Genomic DNA, 15,674 nt, shown 5'->3' with positions numbered 1-15,674 from the left:
ATAGATTTGGTCCATCCTCTTACTTTCACCCTATGCGTATCTATCTTCCTCATGTGTCTTTCCTCTAGACAGCATATGGTAGGGTTTTGCATTCTAATCCACTCTGGTATTCACTTGCATTTTATGGGTGAGTTCATTCCGTTCACATTCAGAGTTATGATTATGTGTATTTCCCAGCATTTTGATTTCTACTCCTAGTCCTGCCTTGAGTATTTCCTATCTCCAGTCTCTTTACCCTTCCAGTGTATTGATATTCTCTCCCCTCCTGCCATGAGCTTCTTTGTTACATACATATTTTGTTTCTTTTCCCAATTCTTTTAGTATTAACCTCTTTTTTAGCTCTAGTTGTGTATATGTATACATATATATATGCACTTATGCATATATATATATATATATTTATATACCTATTTATGTCTTGTCATTTCACCCTATACAGTTTATCACTGTTCCCTCTAAGTGTAATTCTTCTAGCTGCCCAGGTGATTAGAACAATTTTTAAGAGTTACCAGTGACCTCTTTTCTCATAAGGATACATATCATTTTAACTTATTGAGTCTCTTAAAATGTTGTTGTTGTTGTAGTTTTGTTTTGTTTTTCTTTTTTCCCTCTTCTTTATTTACCTTTTGATGATTCTCTTGAGTTCTGTACTTAGACATCAAATTTTCTGTTTAGGTCTGGTTTTTTCTTTACAAATTCTTGGAATCCTTCTAGTTTGTTGAATGACCATACGTTCCCCTGTAAGAATATAGTCAGTTTTGCTGGATAGTTGATTCTTCGTTGTAGACCTAGTTCCCTTGCTTTCTGGAATATCATAATCCATGCCTTTTGGGTCTTCAGTGTGGATGCAGCCAGACCCTGGGTTATCGTCACTGTGGTCCATGGTATCTGAAGGACTTCTTCTTAGCTGCTTGTAATATTTTTTCCTTGGTCTGATAGTTCTTGAATTTGGCTATAACATTCCTGGGTGTTGTCAGTTTAGGATTAAGTACAGGAGGTGATCTGTGGATTCTTTCAATCTCCACTTTTCCCTCTTGTTCGAAAGTATCGGGGCAGTTTTCTTGGACAATTTTTGTAGTATTATGTCCAGGCTTTTTCTTTTGTCATGGTCTTCTGGTAGACCAATGATTCTTAAATTGTCTCTCCTCGAATGATTTTTTAAATCTTCTGTTTTGTGAATGAGATGCTTCATATTTTCCTCAATTTTTTCATTCTTTTGGTTTTGCTTTATAGTGTCCTGCTGCCTTGTGAGGTCACTTAATTCTTGTTGTTGTATTCTGTTTCTTAAAGACTGCATTTCATCCCTGGTTTTTTGGTCATCCTCCTTCTGATCTGATTTTCTTTTGAGGTCATCGTTCATTCTCTTTACCTCATCTCTCATCTCCTTTGCCTCATCTTTCATCTTCTTTACCTCATCTTTTATCTCCTTTACCTTATTTTCAAGCTGGTTGATTTTGACTTTCAAGACACTATTTTCTGTTTCCAGATGACTTATCTTAGTTTTTAAATTCTTTTCCCAATTGTCTCCAGCCTCTCTTAAATTGTGTTTTGAATTGCAGTTTGAGTTCTTCCAAAGCTTCTATCCAATTCACTGCGATTTTTGTTTGATTGTGTGCCTCCTCCTCTGTTCTGTTTGCTCTTTGTTCATTGCCTGTACAGAAGCTGTTGATGGTAATTTCTTTTTTCTTTTTCTGTTCTTTGCTTATATTTACCCCTTCTTTGCTCCCTGTATTTGTCTGTTCTCTTGCTCCTCTCATTTTTTTGGTTTTGGAGCTTTCTGTCAGTCTCCCCTCTTGGAGCTTTCTCAGATCTCTCAATGCAGTCTGTGTGATAGGAGTTTTGGAGTTTGAGCTTCCCTGTCCTCTGGAGACTTTTGATTGTATTAAAATCCAACTGTCTGAGAGGGAGGGGTGTTGGAGCTTAGGCTTCACTGTCCTCTGAAGTCTTTTGATAGTATTAAGTTCAGCTGGGTTTACCTGGATGTACTCTGAGGCCAAAACCTCCTGAAACACTGGAGCAATATGGAGGGTCTCCACCAATCTGACCAGGATACCCGCTCTGCAGTCCCTCTCCAGCTCCCTCCCCACTGCCTGTGTCTTATGCTCTGAACCTGGCATAGCCCTGCCTGCAAGTTACACCCTGCAGATCAGCGCCTTTGCCCGCCCAGAGGTTCCTGCTGGCACTGGAGGCTTAGCTCTCTAGGTGGTGGGGAGGGTTCCTGGGACCTTCCTTCTGCCTTCCCCTTTAACCTGCATGTTTTCTGATTCTGACTTTTTTTGGGGTGGGGCATACCTTTTGAATTGAGTATAGCTTGGCTCTGTCTTGTTAGATTTGATTTTCAGTCCCCTAGGAGCATTTAGTTTGCAATTGGTAAGGAAGGGTTTTCAGAGGTCTGAACTTTTTATGCTTCTATGCTGCCATGTTGATTCTGTGTCCCCAAATGTACAATTGTTGAGGAATCATAATAAGCATTTACTTACTAAACCCCAGCAAATATACTTTTAAAATGAAAAACTTAGGAAATAATATATAACTCTGATAAATAGATTCATATTTCTTTGAATCATGACTAACTTATTTTTTTGTTTATTTCTCTGTAGTAATTGAATCGCAAAATATAGCTGGAATTTACATAACATTTTTCTCCCCTGATGTACTTCATAGAAATTTACCTTTAGGGCATTATTGATGGGTAAGGAATATTACCTTAAATAGTGGGTGGAAAGGTTTATAATTAGTAGGAAATATATAATGAATCTTTAGATGTTCTGGCTCTTTTGAAAGTACTAAATTGTAGAATATGTGCTAGGTTTGTCAACAGAAAACTTATAATTAGGTTCTTCTATTTGGTTCAAGTTTGAACTATGAAGAGTCATCTACCCAAAAGCCTGAGTTAAAACACCTGAAGCTAACCCTCTTCACTCATGTACATACTAAGTAAATGGCTTGTTGTAATCTGGGATGCCTAGAGAGGGGGTCATACAGGAGAGCCTGTTTTAGATCTTATAGAGCTGACAAGTGTTCTGGCTCTCATTTGAGGGGTTCAGGGACTGAATCTCTTGTTAGTGCTATAAGGGGTTTAGTCATTTCCCCATAGCAAGGAATCCAATGTCTACAAAACCCTGTTGCTCCTAAAATTGCTCTCAACTGTTTCTTAGAGGTAGGAGTACTTAAATTTTGAATATTCTCAATTTGTTTAGAAGAAATAGAGGAGGCACCCACATTCAGCGTGAACCCCAAATATTCTACTTTAGGGAGATACCACTGAACTTACCGAGATCTTCGAGATCTCGAGCCTACATCGAAAGAAGATATAGCCCAAAGAGACTCTGGTATATCTTCAGGTATTGCAAAGGTAGGATGCACTTTTCCCTCCTGACTCTCTGAGAGAATTACAGGGAGTAAATTTAATGATTCCTCCGGTACTTCAATGATAAGGAACCATCTGGGGAGCAAATTATTGTGGCTCTGAGTTTGCATACAAGGTCTCTCCCCAGCATATTTAAAGGGGAGTCAGGCATCAAATAGATGGAATGTTATACCTCTAGGGGTCCTACAGACACCATTCTAGGGGAAAGTTTTTTAACCCTTTGGGGTATTCCTGATACTCCCATTACATTCTCTGAGCCAACAGAATAACAATGCAAATCAGGTGTACTCTTTAATAAAGACCTGGAAGTTCCCATGTCTAAAAGAGAATCATAATAGGTGTTACCCACCTTTAAGGTAACATGGGGTTCATTAGTATAGGGGGGGCAGTGGATAGGGACAATGGGTAGTAGGACATCAGGGTCCAGAAAATCAAAGGTTGTATCCTCTGATTCCTGTGCCCCAGCCCCCTTCCCAGACACGTTCATTGTATTTGGGAAGTTCCTTGGGCACCCCCCTGAAGGGTACCCCCCTGAAGGGCACCCCCATGAGGGGCATTAGCATCCTGAGTATTTTTTGGATGAGCACCACTTAAGTTATATTGTTGTGGAGTTATTTGGTTTGAGTTATCATTTTCCCAATATCTATTCCTAACAGGTTTTTGCATTTCTTTCTTAGCCTCAGTTGTAAGCTTAGGAGAATACAAAATTTTCTTTTAAAATAACTAATAATTATATGAGAGCTCCTATGTTTTACGTCAATGTGCCTCATAAAATCATTCAGGTTTTTTTTTTAACTATTTCCACTTATTTCTATTCTTGGTGAACTAATGTCCTGTTTAAAAAAATATTGTTCTTATATATTTAAAATTTGAATATATTTGAAATTTCTCTGAAGCATAGACCAATTTAAACTTGTCATCTAAATAATTGTACTGAGTATTAACTTTCCTGTTGACTAATTCCAGTACTTGTGGTAAAAACTTTTAACCTAAGGTGAATGTGTTAAGCCATCCACGTGGCAGGATTAATTTATCAATCTGCTGGAGTAATTTTCTTTTTAAGATCCAAATAGGTTTAGAATCAAGTCACGTGACTGGATCAGCCAATGTAGCTTCATATCTAATTAAAAGCCTTAAAATTTCTATTTGTACTGCTGTACTTAACCTAAAGTTATACTAAAATTTAGACTAAAATTCATTAGAGATAAAATATCTCTTGTCCAAAGAGCCTATGGTATATGAAAAATATCAGAAAATTTTTTACTTTCCCTATAAAGAAATATATTCAGATATTTCTTTCTAATTTGCCATGTCCAATATAAATTTGAGCTATTTGATTTTAAATTTGACTTCATGGTAACTCCATCTTTTAGCAAAGATCTATTTAAAAAAATCAGGTGTATACTTTTTTTTAATTATAAATTGCAAAAATGTGAAAAACTTTAGTTGAGATTTATATCTCTCCCTAACAATGCTTAAAGTTTGTAAATTGTGAGGAATGATACTTTTGTTTTTAAATAATAGTTGCTCTGTATTCTCTGGGAGTGTTTTAAAGACATTTATAGCAATCTCCCAGATCCCCTTTTGATATACTAAAACTGCGCTGAGTTTTGCTGATAAAGAAAAGTCTTTTGCTCTGGCTATTTGCTTGAGAGCAAAATTTCTGCCTTTTTAAACTTTTTTGGAGTCAAGAGCCTTTTCTTTGGTGTCCTGAATTTTAAAGTAGCTCAGGATTATTTCGTCAATGTTTAAATTTTGTTTAGGCCTGTGGTCTTAGTAGATATGGTGTGGCCCAATGCTGTTCTGTGGGACATTCTTTGAAAAATTCAGGAGACCATCTCAGCTTTAATTTGGGACATGATCATTTAAAATGTCCAGCTTTGCGTTAGGCAAAGCAAACACGTATTCTTTTTTTTTTTTTATTTGAGCTGCCATCAGATTCTTGTGGACTAAAACTTTTATGTCTTGGCATGTTCTTATAGCCCTTTTGTGAGGAATTGTGTGAGTTAAAATGGTGGAAGATATAAATTGTGATAGATATAAGAGAGGGTGAGTAAATTTGACCGCAGAAAATATGTTTCACTACAGTGTCTTGGTTTTTAAATCAAATATAAGGTAGTCGCCAGGGAAATATTCCCAATTATTCAAATCCCCAAGTCAACTGGGTTTTATATAGATTTTAATTAATACAAATGTGGAATTAAAGAAAAGAGAGAAAGAGAGAAAAAGGAAATAAGTATAAAGGGCCTTAAGCCAACATGGCCTAGACCTGAGTCTTAAGAGAGAGAGGTCAGTCAGTCAGTCTTTTAACACTCACCACAAGGTCTGCCTAAGCAAGGATTCTAGTGACAGCAGGCCAGCATCATCTCAGCTACTTTCACCAGCTCCCTCCTCCATCTGAATGTTTCAGAATCAGTCCTTTCTCAATCTGAATGTTTCAGAATGAGTCCTCCTCAATCTGAATGTTTCAGAATGACCTCCAGCTCTTCTCTGAGCTGTTATTTTTAAGGGCAAAATCTCCTATGTCACCTCCCCTAAGTTCTTCCATCTACCAATCACAGTAGATGTTTTCCAAAAGACAGCTCATTTTGAATTGACAGCTGAGTAGATTAATCTCTTTAGTAAGTCAGAAAAAAAATGCTGCTGTGTCGACTAATTTCATTAAGAGAAAACCTTTGAGTAAGTTTTTAACATTCATAAGTCTGTGAAATTTTAAGGTTTACAATTGTCTCCTCAAAGAACTCTTTAACATTACATTGTTTAGTTACAATTTGTCATGCTCTTTTAGCAGCTAGCCCAATGTGATTAAAGGTTTGTTCTGAATATAACAATTACCTATTAAGAATTCTAAATTTACCTGTGCCAGTTAATTCATCATAGGTAACGGGCACATGGATTTCCTTATTTTTTCTAGTTTGTACCTTGCATAACTTTTGAAATAGCAGTTTTCAAGTTAAGAAAACTTCTGCAATAATCTCACAGATTCAATTGATACCAATGATCTGGCTTTAGAGATTACTGGCTTATCTTGTCCAACAGCTCTTTGGTGTAGGGAGCTTCATTATCATACTGAATTACCCTGATTTTGATCTCTTTAGTAGTCAGGAATGCAACATTATTATGATGTTCTAAATTTACTTCTGCATTCTCATAATTATCTCTAATTTCTTTTGGAGAAGCTGTTTTACGATCTTTCTTCTCCAGAGTTAAAAGTATTGTAATCCTGCATTAGGTTTTCATGGAGGTGGAGGTTGAAATTCAGGAGGAGTGGGGGGGAAGGGAGGACAAAGAGAATCATCCTAAGGTAAGGGAGGGTCACTTACTCTCAGTTTCTGCAGCAGCCTTGAGCAAGGTGTGGTAGGGAATGAATAGATAGAGTCAGTTAAAGCCATAAAAGTTGAAAGAGCATTGGCCATATGTTAAGTGTTAGTAGAATTAGTGAAAGGTGGGGGTGGAAACTGAGAAACAGCTCAACTATCCACATGTTGTGCAGTATTCTGACTAGATTCCATGTGATCCAAATTGCTGGTAATATTATGCGTCTTTTTTTTTTTCCAGGGCTAACCATATTAAATGCCATTCTTGTTTAGTAAATACTCCTTGTTCTGGAAAGTTAGAACAACATTTCAAGATAACTTTAAGTAGTTCACTGTATGAAAAGACAGGTTTTTGACCCATATTCCATAATGGAACAGCAACTCACCCCACTGGCCAAGTGCAGGTCTGCTGATCCATCTCCATTCTTGAAGACCAATACCGTCTCCTCAGGCGATTTGCCCCATGTTGGGCGCCATAATGTAACCTCCTGTAGTTACATCTTAACATTCTCGTAGGTGGACACCTGAGAAGGAGATTAGAAACTGAGGGAATATGGATAGAGGAGAGAAAGAGAGAGACAAGGAGTTAAAACATGAGGGATGTAGCAAGCTCTGGTGATGCTTCTCAAGAGAAAAGAGACTGGCTTGCACGTGTCCCCGAAGTTTTATTGGAGAATTTAGGAATGTGGAGTGGGAGGTAACTAATGAATATGTGACATGGCAAAGGTTTTAACATTGGTTGAATTGACAATCATGAAATCAAAGAGGAGGAGGCTAGTCAAACATGGGACTTGGAAAGGAATGTTGTCTAACAAGGTGGTAGCTAGGACCCTGTGGCAAATAATGTAGGAATTCTTTTGTCCTTTGGACTGAAGATTTGGCAATGCAATAATCAATAAGTAATATGACCATGAGTCTGGTATATGAACATATAGGATATCAGTACATCAATAATATTTTCAAGATGCTAATATACCTGGAATTCTACAGATATTCTCTAAGGTTCATTCCAACTCTAAATCCTGACTATATTTTCCATACAGTAGCATAAGAAAATTTCTTAAGAAAATGCTATATACTTCAATTAGTGACAGCAAAGATTTATTAAGCTCCTAAATATCTCAATGCACTTAGATAATGAAAATACAAAAATATATATGATAAAGAAACTACTTTTATTTTTATTTTATTTTTATTGTCATGGAAAACACAGTTCCATATTGGTTATTGTTGTAAGAGCACACTCATACATAATAACCCAAACTCTAAAAAAAAAAAAAAACATAAATACACTGATGTGAAAGAGAACTCCAACAATTCTTTCTCTGGAGGTGGATTGCATTCCCTGTCATAATTCTTTCAGGATTGTCCCAGATCTTTACATTGCTGAAAGTAGCCACGATTTCACAGTTGGTCATCAGACAATACTGCTATTACTATCTACAGTTTTCTCTCATCTCTGCTTATCTCACTCTGCTTCATTTCCTGCAGATCTTTCCAAGTTTTTCTGAAATCATCTTGCTAATCTTTTCATATAGCACAATAGTAACCCATCACCAACATGAACCCCAATTTGTTCTGAAATTCCTTAATTGATGGATATACCCTCAATTTCCAATTCTTTGCCACTACAAAAAGAACAACTATAAATATTTTTGTACAAGCACGCCCTTTCCCCCTTTTTGATTATCTTTTGGATACAGGAGTAGTATTATTAGATTAAAGGGTATATACAGTTTTATAGCCCTTTAGGGACAGTTCCAAATTACCCCCAGAATGGTTAAATCAGTTCACAATTCTACCAGCAATCCATTAACATCCCAATTTTGCCACAGCCCTTACAAATTTTACTACTTTCCTTTACTGCCATATTGGATAATCTTATAGATGTGGGGTGGTACCTCAGTGTTGCTTTAATTTGCATTTCTTTAATCAAGTGATTTTGAACATTTTTCATGTGATTATTGATGTTTTTGATTTCTTCCTCTTAAAATTACTTGTTCATATCCTTTGAGCATTTGCCAATTGGGGAATGGCAGAAACTACTTTTAAAAGAGATTATAACCCAGCATGTGGAGAAGATGAATACAGAAATAGTTATGGCATGAGACAGTGTGGTAAGTAAAACGAAAAGATTCAAGAAATGTACTATGAGAAATTTTAAGAGACACTAATCAAATAGTCAACAAGAATTTACTAAGAATCTACTTTCTTAGACACTGTGCTAAGTACCGAGACTACAAACACAATAAATGAAACACCTAGCAGAATGGTCAATATGGCAGCAAAGGAAAGTGATAAATGTTGGAGGGGATGCTGCAAATTTGGGACCCTAATACACTGCTGGTGGAGTTGTGAATTGGTCTAATCATTCTGGAGGGCAATTTGTAATTATTCACAAAGGCTTTAAAAGAATGCCTACTCTTTGATCCAGATTTACCACTGCTAGGTTTGGATCCCAAAGAGATAATGAGGAAAAAATACTTGTACAAAAATATTTATAGCTTCACTCTTTGTGATAGCAAAAATTTGGAAAATGTGGAGGTGTCCATCAATTAGAGAATGACTGAACAAATTGCAGTATATGTTGGTGATGGAATAATAAAATGGAGGAATTCCATGTGAACTGGAACGACCTCCAGGAAGTGATGCAGAGCAAGAGGAGCAGAACCAGGAGAACATTGTACACAGAAACTGCTACATTATGGAACAATCAAATGTAATAGACTTTTCTACTAGCAGGAATGCACTGATCCAGGACAAGCCAGAGGAACTTATGAGAAAGAACACTATCCACATCCAAAGAAAGAACTGTGGGAGTAAGTAGAAACACAGAAGAAAAACATAAGATCAATCATGTAGCTTATTAGGGATATGATTAGGGGTTTGATGTTAAAAGATCACTCTACTGCAAATATAAATAACATGGAAATAGTTTTTGAACAATGATACATGTGTAACCTAGTGGAGTTGCTTGTCAACTCCAGGAGGGGCAGAAGGATGAGGGTGGAAATCATGAATCATGTAATCATGGAAAAATATTCTCAATTAAAAAAAAGTTAAAAAAATAAATGAAACAATCCTTACTCTCAAAGATAAGCAACAGATAGGAATATTAGTTAGGAAGATATATTAGTCTAGCAGAGAAGGGGTGGAAGATTGGACCCAGGTCCAATTTGACAGGGGGAATAGGAAGGAGGAGACAGTTCAGAGTTATTATAGAAGAATAATCAAAAGGAATTCACAATTGTTTGAATGAAGGTCAGAGAGAAGGAAGAGTGAAAGATTACTCTAGAGACTAGGGAGTGGAAGGATAACAATATTGTAGTAGCACAAGAAGAAGGAAAGAAATGATGTCTTAGGATACATGAGAGGGCCTGGTGAAGTACATGGGGTTATGATGAGATAAAATTTTGTCCATGTTGAATTTGAGAAGCAGGGAGAATATTCAGCTGCAGCTATTTAGCAACAGCTGGAGAAACAGGAATAAAGATTTGAAAAGAGGTGAGGAGTTAAGATAGAAATTTGATAGCTATCAGCAGGGATGGACATAAATATATGAGAATATGATGAAAAATGCTATCTACTTACAGAGAAAGACTTGATGGAATCTCAATACATACATACTAAGCATGACATTTTTCACTTTATTTCTTTCATGAGATTTTTCTTGTATGTGTGCTATGTCTCCTTACACAACATGACAAGTATGGAAATATGTATTACAGGAGAATTTGAATTGCAAAATATCAAAAAAACAAATGTTAAAATATCTCTGTGTAATTGGGAAAATACAATAAAATGATACTAGAGAAAAAAATATGAGTAGAAGAGGCTAAAAAAGGAACGAATGCAGAAATATTAAAGACCACCTATGCTGTAAAACCAGAGAAAGATGAGAAATAAGGAGCCACATAGTAGGTGGAGTTCCATTCATGTATATTGTCATGGAACTCAAAGGAGCAGAGTGCCAGAATCAGAGAGAGGGAAACATCTTGTGATTCTGCGGAGATTCTAAGGGAGAGAAGTACAAAACCAAAGGTCATTGGACTTTTGTGATATGTGGATGTTACTTGTGACCTTGGAGAGAGCTATTTCAGTAGAGTCAAAGAAGAGAAGCCAGATTGTAAAGGAATGAGAAGTCAGTGGGTGGTAAGGAAGTAGAAATAAGGAGTCAACAGCTTACCAGATTTCATGAATAATCAAAATTTGACTACATAATAAATGAGTACATCTAGGACCATTTCTCTTTGAGAATGAATCAATTTGCTTGTCAGCTCCATGGGTGCATTATTGCCTGTCATTTACTGTTATAATTCCAAGTGCTTCGCTACTACTCTGTGCAATTCAGGTTTTAAATGAATATTTGTCATATTTGAATTGTCCTTTCTGATTTGAAAAGGTTCTCCTGGGCAGGAAAGGGGAAAACCGTTCTTCTATCCTATCCCCTTAAGGGAAGTAAGTTGTTGCTGACTAGAGCTTATATTTAAATAACATTTTATATACAGTTTGCTTTCTGATCCTCAGAACAACCCAGTGGGGCGGGAAGCAGGCAAATAGTCTTGTCTTAAATTTATAGAGGAGGAATTTGAGACTCAGGGAGTTATGTGGCTTACCATTCAATAGTCACGCAGCTAGTCATTGTGTAAACTGCTCAGAGACCTGAGATGTTATGTTTTATCTTTGCATATTTAGCCCTGACACATAATAAGCACTTAGCAGATAATAATTAATTGGCTGATGAAGCCAATTTTAATCCCACATTGCAAAAACATTTTCTAATGCTAATGCAAGTAATCTTACCCCCATTACATGACATTGCCTTTGAGGAGAGGTGTTCTTTATTGACTATACATACCTATAGTCAGTTGCAAACAAACCTTAATAGGTTTAAAGCGCCCTTCCCAGAATTGCCATGGATCTCTCTCTCTCTTCTATCACTTCCCAAAGTCACAGTCATTTTTTTTTGCATAATTCTTGTTCAGGGAAACACAGAAGCTAGAAAGATCATACATAGTAATCAATATTTCTCCCTAGTGTACTATCACACCTACTTTGGTTTAAGATAGAGATGAATGTTTTAGTAAAATGACTCTTCAACGGACAATATTCTCAAGACTACTCCTACATTTACAAAGAGCCAGATATCTTCAGGATCACTGGAAGTGTTAGCAATATCTTTAGGTATAATGTGATGAAAATAAAAGTATTTATATTACAGTCATAAAATCTAATTTTGAATTCTGGTTCTTCCATATCCTGGTTGTGTAACCATTGGGAAGCTGGTTAAATTCTCTGAGCATCATTTTCTTATCTATAAAATCAGGGCACTATAGGATATTAACTAAGAACCTTTGAAATTCCATGTTCTAGCTAAAACGGAAGAAAATTTCTCCAGGGAAGATAATTCAATCACAACTATTTAACCATCATTTGTATCACTATCCTAGATACTAGAAATATAGAAACTGAAAAAACAAAGTCCATGTCCTCAAAGAGCTTATAAGGTTATTCTAGAATTAGATTCAAAGGTGCCCAGAGTTCTAATAATATATGACTCTTATTAAGTAAAACTTAAGTAAAACTAGGTTCAACAAATTTTGTCATGAACACCTACAAAATAAGGAAAAGAAAAAATGAATGCCTTGATAACAAGCTAACTTTCTCTAAGTTTTTGGCAGTAGAGATGGGTAATACGTTACTTTGAACCCATCATTTTGTTTTATACGAATCTGAATGAAATCTATACTCTTCCTTCTGCTGCTGTAGCTACTGTTTCTACTATTCACTACAGGGAGAGACATCCTTGAAACAAGAGTGACTTACACTGGTTTGAGTAAGTCATTTAACCTTTCAGCTAGGCAACTCACTAAGGCTGTAAGTTACAGAAAAAGAGCCAATTTTCATTGTTAGGATATTTCTTATCTAGGAGTTCAATATACCAATGAGGTCACAGATGTATTTCATATCTGTCCTTCTCTTCCTCTTTTTTCTTCTGAGGACTTCTCCTTGTCCTCATCCTCCTTCTCCTTCGTCTACTACATACTAATATATTTGCTATTCCAAGGGTTAGGGAACTCTACCTGCCTTATTCAGGACAATTTTATTGAGGAGTCAAATGGCTCATTGCCTGGTTCCTGTTAGGCAGTATGTGTTACTCCACTCCATTTATTGAATTGAATTAGATTTATTATTTTAAGCTGAATTTAATAAGTGAATCTTATGACCTTATCATGGCCTTCAGATTGTGATTTAATTTATAGCCCCAATCTCTGTTTTAGAATTGCATGAACAGCAAATTCTGTGTAGGGGTCACCACTTTAAATGCTTTGTTGTTATAATTAAAGTTGCATGGTGAAGATGGAGGAAATGAGCTGTTATAAACTCTTGGATAAAAGCTCTAGTAATCTCTCAGTGGATTTATATATTCACGTAAAAATATTTATTGAATGCTTGCTCTGTACAAGACTAGACACAATAGGGAATCAAAGATGAGTACAAAACGGAGCTTTTAAAAACTTGATAATCTATTTAAACATTTTCATTGTGAATTTATCAAACATAAGTATTTTAAAATATAAAAATGATAGATTATTTATGAAACCATAAACTTCTTTATATACTTTTAAAAGTGACTATAATACTTACCAGTGAAGTAACAATTCCCTGCTTATCTTTATCCTCTTCATTTTTTTCTTCTGTTTTTTAATGTTTCATACTTTTTTATTATAGATATTGTTTTTCTCCAGCTTCAATGACAATGCAATTTCTTAGTATTCATTTTCTGATATTTGGCAATCCATATTCTCTCTCTTCTTCCTACCCCTTCACACCTCCTTAAAAAGGCAGAGAATATAATATAAGTTATATATATGTATATATATATATTTATAATGATAATGTAGTACATTTTTCTTGCATATTGTGATAGAAGACATATATTGCTAACACTAGAGAAAACTTCATGGAGGAAATAAAGTAAAGAATAGCAATGTTTCAATTTGCATTTAGACTCTCTCTGTTCCTTTTATGATGGTGGATATCCTTTTTTAATTTGTCATGAGTCCTTTGGAATTGTCCTGGATTTTTACCTTGTTGATGATAATAAGTCATTCAAAGTTGATCATCATATATTAGTATTGTTGGTGTGTAAGGTGTTGTCCTGGTTCTGCTTTCTTAACTTTGCTTCACTTCATATGTCTTTCTATGGGTTATTTTGTGATGATTTTATTTGTCATTGATTATGACACAATAGTATTCAATTCTAAGCATATACCACAACTTGTTCAGCCATTCCCCAACTGATGGATATCTTTCAGTTTCCAGTTCTTTGCTACCACAAAAAGTTGTTGTTGGGAATTATGACAAAATGCTCTGAAGCAGGAAAGGATAGGATAAGTTGTGATAGTATTATTCTCTAATATCAATTGATCATTTAAAATAAATTTGATGTTGACAAGGATAATTAACTGAAAGTTAAATATAACTCAAGTTTCTCCCCACTATAGTTCATCCTCCTCAGTACTGCTGCTTAAATGATTTCCCTTAAATATAGATCTAACCACATCACACTCAATAAAACCCCTGTGGCTCCATAGTCTCTCTAGGATAGAATATGAATTCTTTAATTTTAAAGTTTTTTACTACCTCATCCCAATCAATGTTTTCAACTTCATTTTATATTTCATATATAATCACATATAAATTAGACTCATTTTCTATTTATGTGAATATTCTTAAATTCATTTTTATTTTCTTCCTCATTCTAATGTAATCTCTTTATGAGTAGGAATAGTTTTCATTTTAATATTTATAATTCTGAGGTATTTCTTTATTGATATCTATATTAATATTTAACTCTCTCTAGATCACTTAAGCAAATTATTTAGCTATCTGAGTCTCATTTTCTCTTGGTATGGCACTTAATTAATAAATTAAGTAGAATGGTCATTTTTATTGTATTGGCTTGACCTATCCATAAGAAATAGTTCTCCAATTGTTTAGATCTGTCTTCATTTGTGTGAAAAGCATTTTGTAATTGTGTTCATATAATCCCTGGGTTTGTCTTGGCAGGTGGGCTCTCAAGTATTTTATTTTATTTTATTTTAAAATTTTATTTATTTAATTAATTTGGAATATTTTTCCATGGTTACATGGTTTGTATTCTTTTCCTCCCCTCTTCCCTCCCCCCTCCTGTAGCCAACAAGCAATTCAACTGGGTTTTACATGTATCATTGATCAAGACCTATTTCCATAATATTAATATTTGCAATAGAGTCCACATCCCAGTCATATAACATCAAACCATGTGATCATGGAAATTTTTTCTTCTGTGATTCTGCTCCCTCAGTTCTTTCTCTGGATATGGGTAGTATTCTTTCTCATGAGTCCCTCAGAATTGTTCTGTATCATTTCATTGCTGCTAGTAGAGAAGTCCATTATGTTCCATTGAGCCATAGAGTTTCAGTCTTTGTGTAGAATGTTCTCCTGGTTCTGCTCCATTTGCTCTGCATCAATTCCTGGAAGTCGTTCCAGTTCACATGGAATTCCTCCAGTTCATTATTCCTCTTCCTATTTCTCTTGAATTTGGACATAAAAATTTCCATTTAGTTCTGATCTTTCCTTTAGGAATACTTGGAAATCTTTTATTTTGTTAAATGCCCATGCTTTCCCCCAGGATATATATAATCAGTTTTGATGGGTAGATGATCCTTGGTTGTAGACCCAATTCTCTTGCCTTTCTGAATATCATATTTCAAGCCATGGGGTCTATTTTGGAACTTTGCAATTTATTTTTTTTTAATATAAAAGCAACTATACCCATGTGTGACATCGAAATCACTTTAATAGACTGGTATATATTAATTTAAGGTCGCCAAGGAATTCAGCTATGTAATTCCTAAATGAAAACTCAAGTCAGCAGTCAACCTTTTATGGAGTTTTTAATTACAAACAGGAGGAAGAAAGGTATTAGAGAGAGAGAGAGA

General features: G+C 35.4%; 1 protein-coding gene across 11 annotated transcripts in view; it reads left to right on the top strand.

Moving 5' to 3' along the window:
* The window catches only part of SLC16A7 (solute carrier family 16 member 7), a 269,238-nt gene that overhangs the window by 118,289 nt on the left and 135,275 nt on the right, over nucleotides 1-15,674 (top strand). Inside the window, exon 1 of one of the 11 annotated variants that reach the window (XM_056797704.1) lies at nucleotides 9,488-9,506. The exons of the other annotated variants lie outside the window; for them this stretch is intronic. The gene's annotated coding sequence lies outside the window, so the exon portion shown is untranslated. Of the gene's footprint in view, nucleotides 1-9,487; nucleotides 9,507-15,674 lie in introns of those variants that run through there. 11 annotated transcript variants of the gene reach the window in all.

The sequence above is a fragment of the Monodelphis domestica genome, chromosome 5, assembly GCF_027887165.1.
Source record: "Monodelphis domestica isolate mMonDom1 chromosome 5, mMonDom1.pri, whole genome shotgun sequence".
Taxonomy (NCBI): Eukaryota; Metazoa; Chordata; class Mammalia; order Didelphimorphia; family Didelphidae; genus Monodelphis; species Monodelphis domestica.
This window is presented reverse-complemented; position numbering and strand designations above follow the sequence as displayed.